Source organism: Pleurodeles waltl, chromosome 9 (genome assembly GCF_031143425.1).
Source record: "Pleurodeles waltl isolate 20211129_DDA chromosome 9, aPleWal1.hap1.20221129, whole genome shotgun sequence".
In the NCBI taxonomy this organism is placed as follows: Eukaryota; Metazoa; Chordata; class Amphibia; order Caudata; family Salamandridae; genus Pleurodeles; species Pleurodeles waltl.
Genome location: NC_090448.1, coordinates 1,052,896,647 through 1,052,911,360, shown reverse-complemented (window position 1 = coordinate 1,052,911,360; position 14,714 = coordinate 1,052,896,647). Strand labels below are relative to the sequence as shown.

Genomic DNA, 14,714 nt, shown 5'->3' with positions numbered 1-14,714 from the left:
GGAATTTCCCTCGAAAGGAGGAGGAGGAGGAACCACGACCAAATCCTCGAAACCTCCTAAAAAATCTGGAGGAAGTGGCTTGCAAGCCCAGCGACTTGGCCGTGGCCCTACTCTCTTTGAACCTTTCTAAGGCCGAATCTGCCTTGGCACCAAACAGCTTGTCACCATCAAAAGGAAGGTCCAATAGGGTCGACTGCACATCAGAGGAAAAACCAGAGCTACGAAGCCAGGCCTACCTCCTCGTAACCACAGCAGTGCCCATTGCTCTAGCAACCGAGTCAGATGTATCCAACCCAGATTGAATAACCTGGGTTGCAGCTGCCTGAGCGTCAGAGACCAGGCTCAATAATTCCTGAGGAACCTCTGTGTGCGTCGATTTAATCTCGTCCATCAGGGCATAAATGTATCTTCCTAAAATGCATGTAGCATTGGTGGACTTCAACGCCATGCTACATGACGAGAACACCTTTTTGGATGACATGTCCATCTTCTTAGAGTCCCTATCCGAGGGTACAGCTGGAAAGGACACAGGAGCAGATCTTGCTGAGCACGAAGCCTGGACCACCAGGCTTTCAGGTGTTGGATGCCTGGAAAGAAAACCTGGGTCAGCCGGTGCAACCCGATACCTCCGAGCCACAGATCTATTGACGGCTGAAGAAGACACTGGCTTCTTCCAGACCTCCATAATGGGGTCCAGTAGTGCTTCATTGAAAGGCAAAAGTGGCTCTGCAGATGTAGAGGCAGGGTGTAACACTTCCGTCAAGATGTTCTGCTTGGCCTCAGTCACTGGCAAAGGGAGGTCCAGAAAGTCAGCTGCCTTTCTGATGACAGAATGAAAAGTGGCCGCCTCCTCTGTGTACTCCCCAGGTGATGACAAGTCCCATTCAGGGGAGGTATCCAGACCACTAGCAGTGTCAAGTCCATGGAGACCCTCACGAGAGTCCTCGATCTCCCCTTCCTCCAAGGCTTGCCTCTGGTATTCCTGCTCTTCAAGGAGGCGAAGAGCAAGCCTCCTCGAGTGCAGCCTCTCCTCTATCCTCAGCGTCGACATGGCGTCAGCGGACATCGAAGAATGACGCCGATCCTCGGATCCGTCAGACTCCGGGTCTATAGACACCATAGTTCTCTTCGGCGCCGAACGAGGAGCCGGACGGTGTGAAGACTGTCCCGGAGTCAGAGGAGGTCTAGTCGGCGTCACTGGCTGAGACATCGAAGCCGCAGGAGCCGAAGCCTCAGGAGCCGAAGCCTCAGGAGCCGATACCGGCACCGAGCCCACGTTCCCCAGGGGGAGAAAGGGCATAAAGGGTGCCGGTCGAAGTGGAGCCGGAGCACCCATGTTGAAGGCCAAAGGGCCCAAAGGACCAGCCGGTCCACCACCTTGAGCCATCTGTTGGAAGATGGAAAACATCGCATTCAGGAATGCGGTACTATCAGCTCCAGGGCTGGGAAAGCCGGGTACTGGGGTGCCTGGATCGAAGGAGACACCGACGCCGGTCTCGACGTCTGCAAAGACGGAGAAAACATCTGAGGCTGCGGAACCTCGAACACTGAAGGAGGATGGCCCGATGACATGGGTGAAGTTGGTGAAGCCGGAGATAGTAATGGCGACGTCGGCTGGGGAGTGACAGTGGGACTGACTTCCCCAGTCTTCCGACGTCGAGTTCGCGGAGACCTCGATCAAGACCTCTCCCTACTCGACCGGCGCCGTGATTCTCGACGACGCCGGGAGTCCCGATGACGCCAATGAGACTTCGGTGACGACGACTTTCGGTGATGTCTCTTCTCCTTCTTTTTCGATTTCGCAAGAAAAAGCTTGGCCTCACGCTCTTTCAGGGCCTTAGGATTCATATGTTGACAAGAATCGCACTTATCAACATCGTGATCGGAACTAAGACACCACAAGCAGTCAGAATGTGGGTCCGTTACAAACATTTTGCCACCACACTAACAGCATGGCTTGAATCCTGACTTTCTTTGCGACATTGTAATGTCCCAAAGTAAAAATAGCCAAAAATACACTGTAACTGTCGATACAGCAACAGTAGCTCCCTCGAAGATAACCGTTTCAAATGGCACGGAAAAAAGGGAACTGACGTCGGCACATCGGCGGGGACCTCTTATTGCCTGTATGACGTCAGACGGCGTCGCATGGGCAATTGTGACGTCCTCGTCGACGTGCAGAAGCTAGGAAGAAGATTTCCGTCGAATGCTGGCGCAATGGGAGTATTCATTAGGTGAGGAATCCACAGGTAGTTGTATCCATCAGAATGTCCAGATTACATTTGTAAGGAGTGCATAACTGTGAAGAATGTGTTGTTGGTTAGGTTCAGGATGCAGTGTTTTAGTTTAAGCGTACTATTAGCCCGGACACATGGCTAATGGCTTCAAGAAAGGATGCTTGCCTGATGAAGTTACAAAGGCTTGTGGTTTCACAGTGGCCAACGAAGAACGTCGGGATTCAGAATTTAAGGTGAAAGGAAATGTTAGAGATGAGATATCCCTGGAAGGTGATGGAGTTGAAGGGGAATTGCTTTATCCCCCTATGGCTGTTCACACTCACATAATTTTGCTGGCCCATGACAGTCATTAACGTCAAATTGGAAATCAAAAGATAGACATCTACTGGTGGCCATACATGGATGAACAAAATGATAATTATATTATAGCATTTACGTTTTGTGCCATGTTAGACAGAATGTTAAAGAAAGCCTTGGCAGATGTAGTTCCACATGTTTCTTTCAGGTCAATGGAAGGTACGGTCAATGGTTCTTTTGGTATCCTATGAAAGGTGGTCTTTATCTAAAGTATATGCTATAGTAATTATTGATTTCTTCTCTAAGTGCATTGAATTGAAACAGCTGATAAACACCAATACTGAGTATATGATTAACATACAAAGAGAATATTTCAGAAGAGAGGCGATTCCACGTTCTACTATTTCTGACAACATTGTGCAATTAAGGTCTCATAAATTAAATAGCTTGTCTGAAACACAAAAGTACTTATATTCTCCCAGCACAAATGGATTGGTTGAGAGGTTCAATAGGGTGGTTGCAATTGGATCTGCAATCTGGGCTTAGCGTACAGGAACATTTTTCCAATTTGATTTGAGCTTATCATTGTTCACCACATACATACTACCACTGGATTTACCATTTCTGAACTTCTTAAGGGAAGTAAACCTCCACTACTGTTAATCAAGAGTGGCTCATGGGTTCTGCAAAGACTGTTGTGTTAGATGAGATGTACAATGCAGCTAGGGATAACGTTAAGCTTTGTCCAATGTTACGGTGCACTCCAGTCATCAACTACACCAACACGAGGGAGATTTTATTAAATTCTACAAACCAAGTTTGTAAGGGAAAGGGAATCTAACTATTCCAACCATTTTAAGCTCGTTAGACTGGGAAACCTTTCTGCTATGTTAAACAAGTGGAATGTGGTGAATAATTTCTCCCTTGTAGATCCACATTCACTGTATACTCCTGAAATTTAGTGTTGGGCAAATAAGTTTGCAAGTTGTTTCTGTTCAAAGGAGTCTTTCCAGTCACAAGATGTGCTCATTCTGACTCCTTCCTTGGTCCACAATGAGAATGAGCATTAACTCCATCTTAGATTGTTTTTCACACAGCAGCTAAGAATGTGTACGGAGTGTTGAGTGGTTATAGCTCGGTGCACCATGTGTAATGCGAAGTTCCACATGGAGTTAATTAGAGGGTAAATAACATTTTCAGTTGTAAAATGTGTGGCTGTAGACACACATGTTCTGCACATACTGTAAATCGGTGCCCTTCATAAATGGTGGCTAGTGAGTATAGATGCAGATGTCTGGAAAAAAGTATTTAAAACTGACTAAGATGTCCACACAGGAGTGATTGGCAGACGTGTGTGGAGTGCAGATTTAAAAGACATCAGAAGATGTCTGGATGCTAGCCTTCAAGGGGTCCAGGTATTTGAAAATGCAGTAATGGACAAAGCTGTAACACTTTGCCACATTAAGAGTCCTTGTAGTAGGCTTAAGCACCTCTTCCCCTTGCTGCGATCGAGGGCCAGGAAACATGTTCAGGAAGGCCTTGTATGAAAGGGGAGACTCTCCCCTTTCATACAAGGCCTTCCCAAACGTGGGGAAGGCCATTTGGGGCCGTTTTCCCCATCGGAGCAGGAAGCGGCCCTACGGCCGTTTCCTGCTCCGATGGGGAAAACAACACTGTGATGTCAGGGGGAGACAGGGAAGCTCTTCCGTGTCTCCCAGGGCTTTAAAAAAAAAAAAAGAAAATACTCGGGTGCGACGCAACCGAGTATTTTCAAACCCCCTCCCTGGTGTTGGCTACTGGTCGTGACCCGCACCAGGGAGGTAGTGCGGGCGTCGGCCAGCGGCCGACGCCCGCACTAAAGGGGTTAATGGGGATTCTGTCGATAAACTGGCCGTGGCTGCCCCAATGAATTCTTTTGTAATTACCCTCATGCAGATTGACAACTAGAGCAAGGATATTTGGGGGCATACCCATATCGTGAAGGCCTAGCCATAGCTTGCGATGAGCAACTAGATCAAATGCTGATTTAAGGTCAACAAAGGCAACTTACAAGCTGCCCCTGCCGATAACTACCGTCTTCCAATATATGAACAGAAATTTAAAAACCTGATTGATTGTGATGGTTTTCTTGCAAAAAACAGCTTGAAAGGGAGATGGTATATCGTTGTAGATGATGCGGTCCTAAATTTTATTCAGCAAAAGACGGATAAACATTTTTTTAACACAGTCTATCAAGCTGATTGGTCGATAATTGGCAGGGAGACATCCGTCTCCCTTTTTTCTTTTCAACCATCTTTATTGTTTTTTCAAAAAATTAAAAAAACTAAGCAAGTTTAAGTACATGATTATATCACAATACATGGAAATACACATTTCAGTAGCCATGCTCAATATCTATGCTTGCTATTACTAGAAAACCTTCCACCTTAATCCCATAGCAAAAAAACAACTACTTTCCTTTCCGAACCAGGTATCGGTTCTAGGACCACACAGGGTTCTGTGAGGCTTTGGGACAATAAAAGAGGACAAAATGTGGTTACAAAGTTATGTTTAGCTCAGTAAAAGTATTTATATTTGCTTCCAAATTTGAATTTCACTCAGTTTGTGTAAAAGTGTTTCTAGATCTTTTCTAATAGCCAATAAGATATTAGGGCGACCAGCGAAATGGTGCCTTTTTAACCAGCGCATATCATTAGAAGGCACTATTATTTTGATGGAAGAGAATTATTATGGGGACTTGGCATGAAAATCTACCACTTTAAGATATGGCCACTTTCTCATCTCTCAACTATGACCATACCCTCTATTTGAGACCATAGTCTCAAGTCGACTATGATGTAATCCATGCGTATTGTGTGAGACAGTTTGTTATAGGTTCAAGCACCTTTGTATCAGAATTGGTCCATCCATTAGTGGCCCTAACCCTAAATTCAAAGGATAGGGCATTAAACTGTTTGGCAGCTTCTGTCCACCTTTTTATAGGGACATAAGTCAGGCGAAGGAACAGCCCATTTCTCATTCTCATCAAAAGAAAGGCTAACATTTTCACTGTCCAAGGGCTCAAAGGTTGTATTAAACTCTTGCGCAAGGATGAGCAGTTTTGGAGGCAGCATATTCTGATTGGCAGAACCCAAGCCAAGCAGAACCCATCACTCCCGTCGAGGGTGGGTGATTACACTTACTGGATATCCTGTGCTCAACCTTTGGAAGCTTGGCAAAGAGCAGTCAGGCTTAACACAGAGGCAATGTGTAAAACAACGACACAACACTTCCCCGCCACAACCACGCTGCACGGCACACCGTGTATGTATAAAAAGATTGTATTCATCACACACCTTTCCAACACAGAAGGGTTATACGTAACTCTGGGCCTATGCCCCAATTTGCAATGGAAGCCACTATATGAGCCCAACTATTTTAAACACTACTACTGTAGGTACACATGAGAAAAAGAGTAAATTCCCTCCCCGCACATAAGGTGCCAAACATTGTCAGCACCCGATCCCCCCTGGAATTACCCACAATCAGTGTAACACATAAATTCAGGGTGCACCCCAGTTCCCAACATGAGCAGCAAATATGAGCATACAAGGGTTACAACACTTGCATAGCACTGTGGCCAAAGCCGCACTAGTAAGACATAATGGCAAATGTAAGAACTCCCTCACAGGATAAACGTGACCAGCAGCACAACAGTACTGCCTTCGCATTCACTTGCCCTCACTCCTGCACATCAACTCTGCCCCGCCGTGCAGTGCCACGGGTATCAGCCGCCACATGCACACATTCACTCACTCGCTCCTGGCACTCCAATGCAGTGCCCCGATACCTATATAGTGGAGACCACTGTGTAAGTGAGACCCATGGATCCCAAACCGCCCCTCACCCACCAACCAGATGTAACTATCCCCCCCCTTTATGAACCACACATTGCATAAACCTTTCGCTGAATACTGGGGTGCTCGTGGCTAATCACCAGGCTCAAGATTCCAGGGTCAAGGTGGGGGAAAGGAAAAACAAACAGTAAACAGTTAAGAAGGAGGAGTACAGGCTGCACACAGGAGGTTCACTCAAAGGTCTGCAAATCACAGGTGAAAGGTCACTGGGGCCGCCGTTAGGCACTGAAGTGCCCAGCTCAGATAGACAGTTCCATGTTACCAAACAGTTGCCAATTTCATCACCTCCTGAATGGAGAGGCACCTTCAGGGCTTGTTGATGTGACCGTACATTCACTCACAAACCAATTCCCGAACAGGTACCTCCTTGGAAAAAGGCACACGTCTGGTGCATGAGGACTTGAACTGCACAAGACAATCCTCTACTCTCCCACAAGGATGTAAATCCCACACCCCTCTGGAAGGCACAATGTCTAGCACACAATGACTTGAGTCGCACTAGTCCCTCTGGTCACACTTGGAACTTTCCTTTTCCGTATCCCTTTGGTATGAGCCACACTGTCTAGTGTGCAATGACTTTAGATGCATCAGACTCGCTGGTCACAAACTTCAATGCATGTTCAGCCGTGCCATGTGAGGCCAAGTACAGCACAACTCATGGTGCACCCTCACCTAAGAAGGTCGCAGCCAAAAAGGGCACTGCACACAATGAGCATGAAGCCGAGGCTCACACAAGAGAAATGTAACACACTCGACAATAGCAGGCCCCCCAGGGTCCCACACCAGGTGATCCTGTTCACACCAACAAGATGTTTTGGCGTGCAGTGGTCCCCACAACAAAGGGTCACTCATCTGAAGTGTGAGCAAGCCTCTGTAAGCTCCGCAAGAGACAATTCCAGTCTTGAGATACAATACTTAGGCCATGCTAATGCTGCTGCTGCTGCCAGGTGAAATACAGCATACGAAGTAGATGTAGCAGAGGGCACCACTCTCCAGATATTACCGGTCATCAATGTAAGTCCCTCTCAGGTCTTTGATGTCACTGAGACTTCCTCCTAGAACAGGGGGCAAGCCAATGTGTCCTTGGAGAGTCACCCTTTGGGATGCTACACAGCAGCAGGCAATCAGCACCAGGCCAATCTCTAAGCAGGAAGGGGCGCGCGGATCCCCTCTTCGGACAGTTATCCTCCTGGGCACAACAGATTCCTCTGGCAGTGTGCCCATGTGGTACATCAGCACCGGTCCTGCAACGCCGTAAAGGGTACTCTTCCTTGCAGACATTGAGCATCCCTAGCTAGACTAGATGGTTGCTTTGAAGTTGGGGGTGGTTCAAAGGGTTTGCCTTTGAACCACAGATGTCTCCCCTAAATTTCCTCCCTGTTCACCTGGAGGCTCTGGGATGTAGACCTTTATCTTTTGTGGGACCATACCCTGGCTTCGAGAGGCCGAGTGTCAAAGACCTCTCCCCCAATCTATTAAGGCTTCAATGCAGGGATCTGTTGTTCTGGATGCCTGAGTTTTATAGTGGTTACTTGGGGAATGCACAGATGTGTTCTTCCCCCATGACCCTTGTAATGAAGCCTAATTTACAGGACACCAGAACCATTTCAGAACCTAGAAATATCCACTTCTAAAAATGGCATTTCTAGGGCATCGATAACAAAACCACCTACACCATATGAAGGGGTTTGTCATTCTAAATCCAACTATACTAAGCATCATGAGGTTGCTCTCCTGCAATTCACTACTGCAGCCAGACTTAATGAGACTCATTCTCACATGTTACCTTATAGGCAGAGCAGCTCTCATAGGTAGTGAGAACATGCATGGGTTTACGGCACTCCGTGGGGCAAGTATGCACTGGCCTACACCCATGCCTGCTGGGCATGTGGGACCTTTTGTTAAAGCCACCACAAAGGTGCAAGTGCGCCAATACTGGCTGTCTTATCAGGCTCAGTTCCTATCTTGGAATACCCTACACAAGTGTGCACACCCTGGCAAGTGATGCCAGCTCCAGTATCTATGTAGGAAACCCCCAAGGATCCAAGTTGCACATCCAGGTGAGTGTCACTAGTCGCGAGTCACACATGGCAACACCGTGTGCAAGTATGCACACAATAGCAAGTTGTGCCAGTCTCCTTTAAGCATATGTCACCCTGGTGCAAGTAGGCACCTCGAGGCCAGCTATGCCAAACTCACCAATCCCATGAGCTCCCACTTGCACATGGCTACAGAGAGGCCCCCCGGGCCTGGCTCACTACATGATCCAGTACCCCTTGACAAGGGTGCCCCTACTGGCAAGCTGTGCCAGGCACAACATACATGAAATTCCCTATTGTTTAAGTGTGTACCCACTGGCCTGGTATGCCAGGCTCACTACCTCTGAAGCACCCATTGCCTCTGAACACACCCTGGGCCCTGCCTTGGTGGGACCTACACATGTTGGTCAGTACCACCTCCCCTCTAGAGGAGGACATGTGCTCACACTCCCCTCATGCCCATACAGGGGTCTATGGCCAACCGCCACTATTAGAGGACCGGCTTGTCCTTAGGGACACGCCCGACCCCCCCTTTAGGTAGGGGACACCCACATGGAGGTGCTCCCCCTGCCCAGACAGGTTACATCTTTGTATCCCTGTCCTGCCCTCTGCCTACCACTAGACCCACCGTCGGGGGCCTCTGGGGAAGGCATAAGCCAGCTCAGTGGTGGCCCCACATCTGGACAACCACCTTGATCACAGGCTTGTTAGCGCCCCTGCAGGCCTCTTCTATAGGCCTAGGACATAGTTAACAGGGTCTTCTAGGGGGTGGCATGCCCAGTGCACGTCACCCTAGAAGGCAGGGCTGTACCCACAACGGGTAAGTGATATACCTTTTTCACTGGGCCATCCTGGATCCAGCACCTAAACCATGTCCCTACACACCTCTTCCTACCATAGGTAAGATGGACGCTCCCACTTTCCCATTGCCAGACAGTGGGGAAGTTCCCAGGGTCCTAAAGTAAGGTAACGGATTGACATAGACTCTTTTCCAATTACTCCTTTACACACTGAACAGTCCTTGATGCGGTGTGCCCTTTAGTCCTCTAGAATAGATATGATAGATTTCAATATGGGAAAACCCATCAGACACCAACTGAATGTCAAGAATATCCAGGCAATCTATATTGATTCTCCAAATTTTACGATGTACTGTTAGTCTTACCCAGATCGTTTAACATCCCGAGGGTCTCCCTACTGAATTAGATTTTGCAGGAATATAAAAATTTAAATAACCTGCTTTGCAGATGGGCTTGGCACACCATGTTTCTTTAAATAAATAAAAATCTCATAATTCAAAGTTAGTGCCACCAAAGGTTTAGTAAAGGTTGACGTGATAGTGGAAGAAGAGTTTGCGCAGCCTAAAAAGACACGACTGGATGGACAAGAGGAGGGACCAGAAGCAGATAAAAAACAAGAGAGAGGTTGTCCGTAGTAAAGCAATCTCCCATGGACCAGATACACTGGAATAATCATTAGACAAATTAAAGCTAAAAGAATTTCTCTTCCCGGACAGCCCGCTTGTGTGATATTGGGTAACGGAGCATTGACTAAATTAGTACTGCTAGATGATAGTTGGTCAACTCACGTAAAAGGGACATTCCACATACAAGAATTAGGGAATTGCACGGTTTGTTGGAGCACCTAACATCGGCCTACTTTTATTTGAGTATAATGTTTGTATTAAAAAGAGACAATGTTCTGATATCAAAGGCAACCAAACTGTCAACCAGATTTCCCTCCTTAAAAAATAATTTGCTACTATCGAAATTCCTGTTTTTTGACTAATGTCTTCTGGCACCAAGAACATCCTCACAAAACAATGAATAGTTTTGTTTTTTTAGTGTATCCTCCTCTTCGTAATGCATGTGCAAAGAGGGTTTTGGTACGTTAACCATAAAAATAGATGTTGCACGTTGAGGAGGTCTAATGTGTTAAATAGTAGTGGGCCATTGATTAACATACACCCAGGATCCATTGGGGAGGTGGTCAACATATGCTTCACCATGTTTGCCTGGCTGCCTGAAATGAGGGTGGGGGCTAAGAATCTCATGGGTCTCCGATCATTGCAAAAATGTAACCTTCCCCCAGTGGAGGCTTTAGCCTGGCAAGTGCACGTAGCTTCAGGTGAACCTATGGTTAAGTCTCCTGGGGTAGACTTGGGTACTCTGATCAGGGGGTGTGAGCCCACGACTGCTGTAGACTGTTATGTGTTAGACTGAGGGAGGATCCTCTCCACAACTAGTTGGTTAAGCATGCTAGTGAGACTTGTAACAAATGATTTAAGATCCCTCGCTTCATCCCTTAGTGCTTTCAGCTGTGATGATAGGTGAGTCATGCAGTCCTGAGGGGAGGAAAGTGAGAGTATTGCATTTTTGGCCATACACAGCCTTTCCATGTTGGTTTGCTGCCCAACCAAACCTGCCAAAGGTGAAGATTGGTTGCTGCACAGTATGGAATAAGTAGAAGGAAAGTGACTTAATGACTCGCCTGTGAAAGCCGGTTCTTGAGTAGCCATAGAAGGGTCACCCTTAATGGCCTGATCTTGGGAGTCCAAAACAGATGGAACTTTCGAGGTGCATTTCCTACTTGACTCTCTTTTAAAAAAAACTAGAGATAGTAGGAGCTTTTTCCTTATTTTTTTAAATGAGACCAGAAGTCCTTGGGATGTGGAGTCTGTGCCTTTAATAGACTCTATCTTGTCTATTAGGACGTCAATTTCTTTAAGAGTACAATTGTCTGGCTTGGAGGGGCCCTTCAGGTATTTAGCGGTGCCCTGAACTTCTTTGGAGGCCCTCAGTTGGACACAGTACTAATAAATGCCAATATACAAAAGGTAAAAAAAATCAATAAAACCTGCCAATAAGGATTTCCATGTGGACATCTCCACTTAAATATAGGATGTTTGATCAAACCTGCTCTAAATAGATATGGGCAACTTTATGCATAGGTGTTAGGGTGTCCAGTGGCACAATATCTTCAGAGTCCAAAAGAAAATAAACCAAGGGGGAGGCACAGCCCAGCTTACTCCGGGCTCTGAAGGGTGCTGACAGGTTTGTTCTTGTCCCAGTCTTCGCCTGCGTGCATCCCATGCCGCAAGAAGCACTTTTGTTGCGCAGCAGTCCACTCCCTCCTGAGCAGTCAGTCCAATGGACAAAGGTCTGCTGGGGGACACAGTCCCATCCCAGCATGTCAGCACTCATAAGCAACACAACAACATCCCGCAGGGGGCAAGAAGTGCTTTTGTAACATGGCAGCCCCCTCCTCCTGGGTGGTGTGTAAGATGGACAAAGGCCTGCTAGGGAATGTAGTTCCATCCCAGCAGGTCAGCACTTGTAGGCAACATAACAACATCTCGTGCTGCAGACATGAAGAAGTGCTTTTGTAGCACAGCAGCACCCGCCTCCTGGGCAGGGAGTCCAATGGGCAAAGGCCTGCTGGGGAACATAGTTTCACCCCAACAGGTCAACGCTGGTAGGCAACACAACAACGTCACCTTGTTTATTAAAAATGCCACCATCTCCTCCTCATTCTTTCTGTACTTATCTGGAAGGGGTTTGAAGAGTTCCTGCATCTTTTCCCACTTTGACCTATCGTACCTGGAGAGAAGTCTGACCGCATTGTCTAAACACCACTGTTTTGGCCACAGTGTTGAGTTTTTGATTCCAGCTATCAGGCGGGGGAAACATCGCCTATGGCTTGGGCAGAGACTCTCTTACAAGCAGTGTGAACCACCAAGGAGTAAGGGAGGGCCTGATGCCTGATACAGATGGGTTCAATGGGTCTGCTCTAGGTGTCACCACTCTAGCCTTTACTGGCTCTTTAGAAGTTTCTGGAGCAGATTAAAGTATACTTTTCAGAATGGACAAAAATCAGACTGTGCGTTCAGACTTGGAAATTCTCCAATAGGAAGTAATTTTTCTCTTTCCTCTTGAAAGTCATGCATGTCCACTTTGTAGTGTTTAGCAGCCCTCTGGATGACCACATGGTAAGCAAGCAAGCAAGGTGTCAACACCTTCGTCAGTGCTGAGAATGTCCGAAGTCTCAGATGATGTTTGTTGGTGCATTCTGCAGTGTGCCCCGTGCCTACTTCTGCAGTACCTTAAGGTCTTATTCGAGTGGGAGGTAAGGTAGGTCTTTGGAGAGGCACAGATTGCAGATATCCTGGTGATTCGACAACAGATGCTTAAAACTGCACTGGTGCAAAGTTGTACTGGTGGCTACTGTATCACCCCTTTAAGGTCTGTATTCTCCAGAGTTGATAGCAGAGGGAAAACATGTGGTCCCCAAAAGATGCAAGGAGGTCATGAACATCCAGGCATTGAGTGGTAGTCAGTGGCCATTCGGATGTGTCTGGTGAATTAGAGCAATGGAGAGTCAGTGAAGCGCAAACTGTTCTTCCGAAATGTCAGTTTGAAATTGAAGCACATGGACCTGAAAATGTGTAAGCCCTCATGGTGTACGTCCAAAACTGATGGCAGAAAAGACAATTTAAGACAGAGTCGGTGCCCATGCATATAGTGGACCAGGGGAGGAGTCGCAGCACATCACGTGACTCGAAAGACTCCTTCAAAGAAAAACAACTTGCAAGTCAAAGTCCAACACTAGATGGCAGGAGTATGTAGACCATATGCATCTACAGCCACAGATTCCGTGAACATTTGTTTCTGTTGGTTCTAATGAGCCTCATTTTGTTGCAGAAACCAGTTTACCCTTGGTCTGTTTTCCTGAGTTTCTTGTTTCTGTTGTAAGTTACTTAAGTCATCCAGTAAGGAGTAACGTTTTTTCTGCAAAGATGAAGGATATCATTGCAGGATCTGTTGCTAAAATGTTATACTGGTTATGTTTCACTGCCTTGTTAATGTTTTGCTCTTCCTGATATTTTCTTGTTCTTCGTTTTTGTTTTGTTTTGTACGGGAGGAGGTATGTGGTAGATGGTGTTGGAATGCTTTCTTACCTGTTTTCCAAATTCTGCTTCTTTCTATGTTTTGCTCTGTACATAATTCCAATCTCTACTTCACTTGCTCCTGGCTTTGTGCTCACCTGCAACTTGTGTATGGTGTCCTGAATTAAGGTTTACTTCATGATCCTGTTAGGTGTTGTCACTTTAGGTTGGTGGGCTTATGTTCAGGGAGATTTAAGGGCACAGGGTTAGCACAGTTGAAAACGCTGTCAAAGGAGAGAGAAGGACATTTTTGGAAAAGACTGTAGACTATTACGGTTAGGTTTGCCTATACTGTGAGATGGCAAGATGGAGGTAGGATCATAATTTCTGGATATTAAGATCCTGGCTCCCCCTTGCAACAGTTGTGGTGGTAAGGAATAGGTTTAGGTACTCTCTGGAGCCAAGTTACGTTTCTGCTTAAGTAGCAAGATCATCGGGAAGAAACAAAATCAGATTAATTGATACTGGAGTTATGGAGATGTGTTAAAGGAGGTTTTGAAGTATACGCCATATATCTTCCATGAGTTCAGCATAGGGAACTAAAGGACACTCCTCTGAAGGACTGGTGGGAGGCAGCTAGAAAAGCCTGTATGGAACTGAGACATTAAAGAGGGCAAAGCAACTATTTAGGTGTCAGCAGCATAAAGATGACTGCAGTACCAAAAGATGGATTAGTTGGCCAGGAATAAGGAGTCCACAGAGAAGGAAAGAGGTTATAAGTAATGGGGGTGATTTAATACGGGAATGTTTTAGGAAGGAACAGGATGCAGAGTGAACCAGTGGTTACGGATGGAGAGGCGATGGAAGGAAGAGGGGAAGTCATGGAAAAAGATGAACAGTTCCCAATATTTCTGTAATATGAACAACCCTTTAATTTGTTTTCAGTCCAAGGGGTAGCTAAATCTGGTTATTCTGAACCAACTCACCATGGGAGTCATTACGACCGTGGCGGAAGGCAGTAGTACCGCCAACAGGCTGGCGGTACTTACCACCACATTATGATCATGGCAGAGATGCGATGGTAATACCGCTGATACCGCCAGGCTGCCGCCAGCCTGCAGCCTGGCGGTCCCAGCGGTTGTAATCCGCCAGGCAGCGGTTTCCCCTCCGTCTTCTATGTTGTCAGTCTCCTGGATGCGAGTGATCCGGAAGACGTTCTGACTTCCAGATTTTGCTGTTTCCTAAAGAAGCTCCGACCGTGCTCCACTTTCTAATTTCGGGAGCACTGCCGGAGGGTAGGTCCGACAGCGTGGACCGGTTGCTTCATTGTGAGTACCCCAATTTTGACATGGTTACCGGC

The 14,714-nt window shown here is 46.8% G+C and overlaps 1 protein-coding gene across 1 annotated transcript in view; it reads right to left on the bottom strand.

Annotated features, from left to right (window-relative positions):
* L2HGDH (L-2-hydroxyglutarate dehydrogenase) overlaps positions 1–14,714 on the bottom strand; it is a 108,140-nt gene that overhangs the window by 33,159 nt on the left and 60,267 nt on the right. The window lies entirely within an intron of this gene.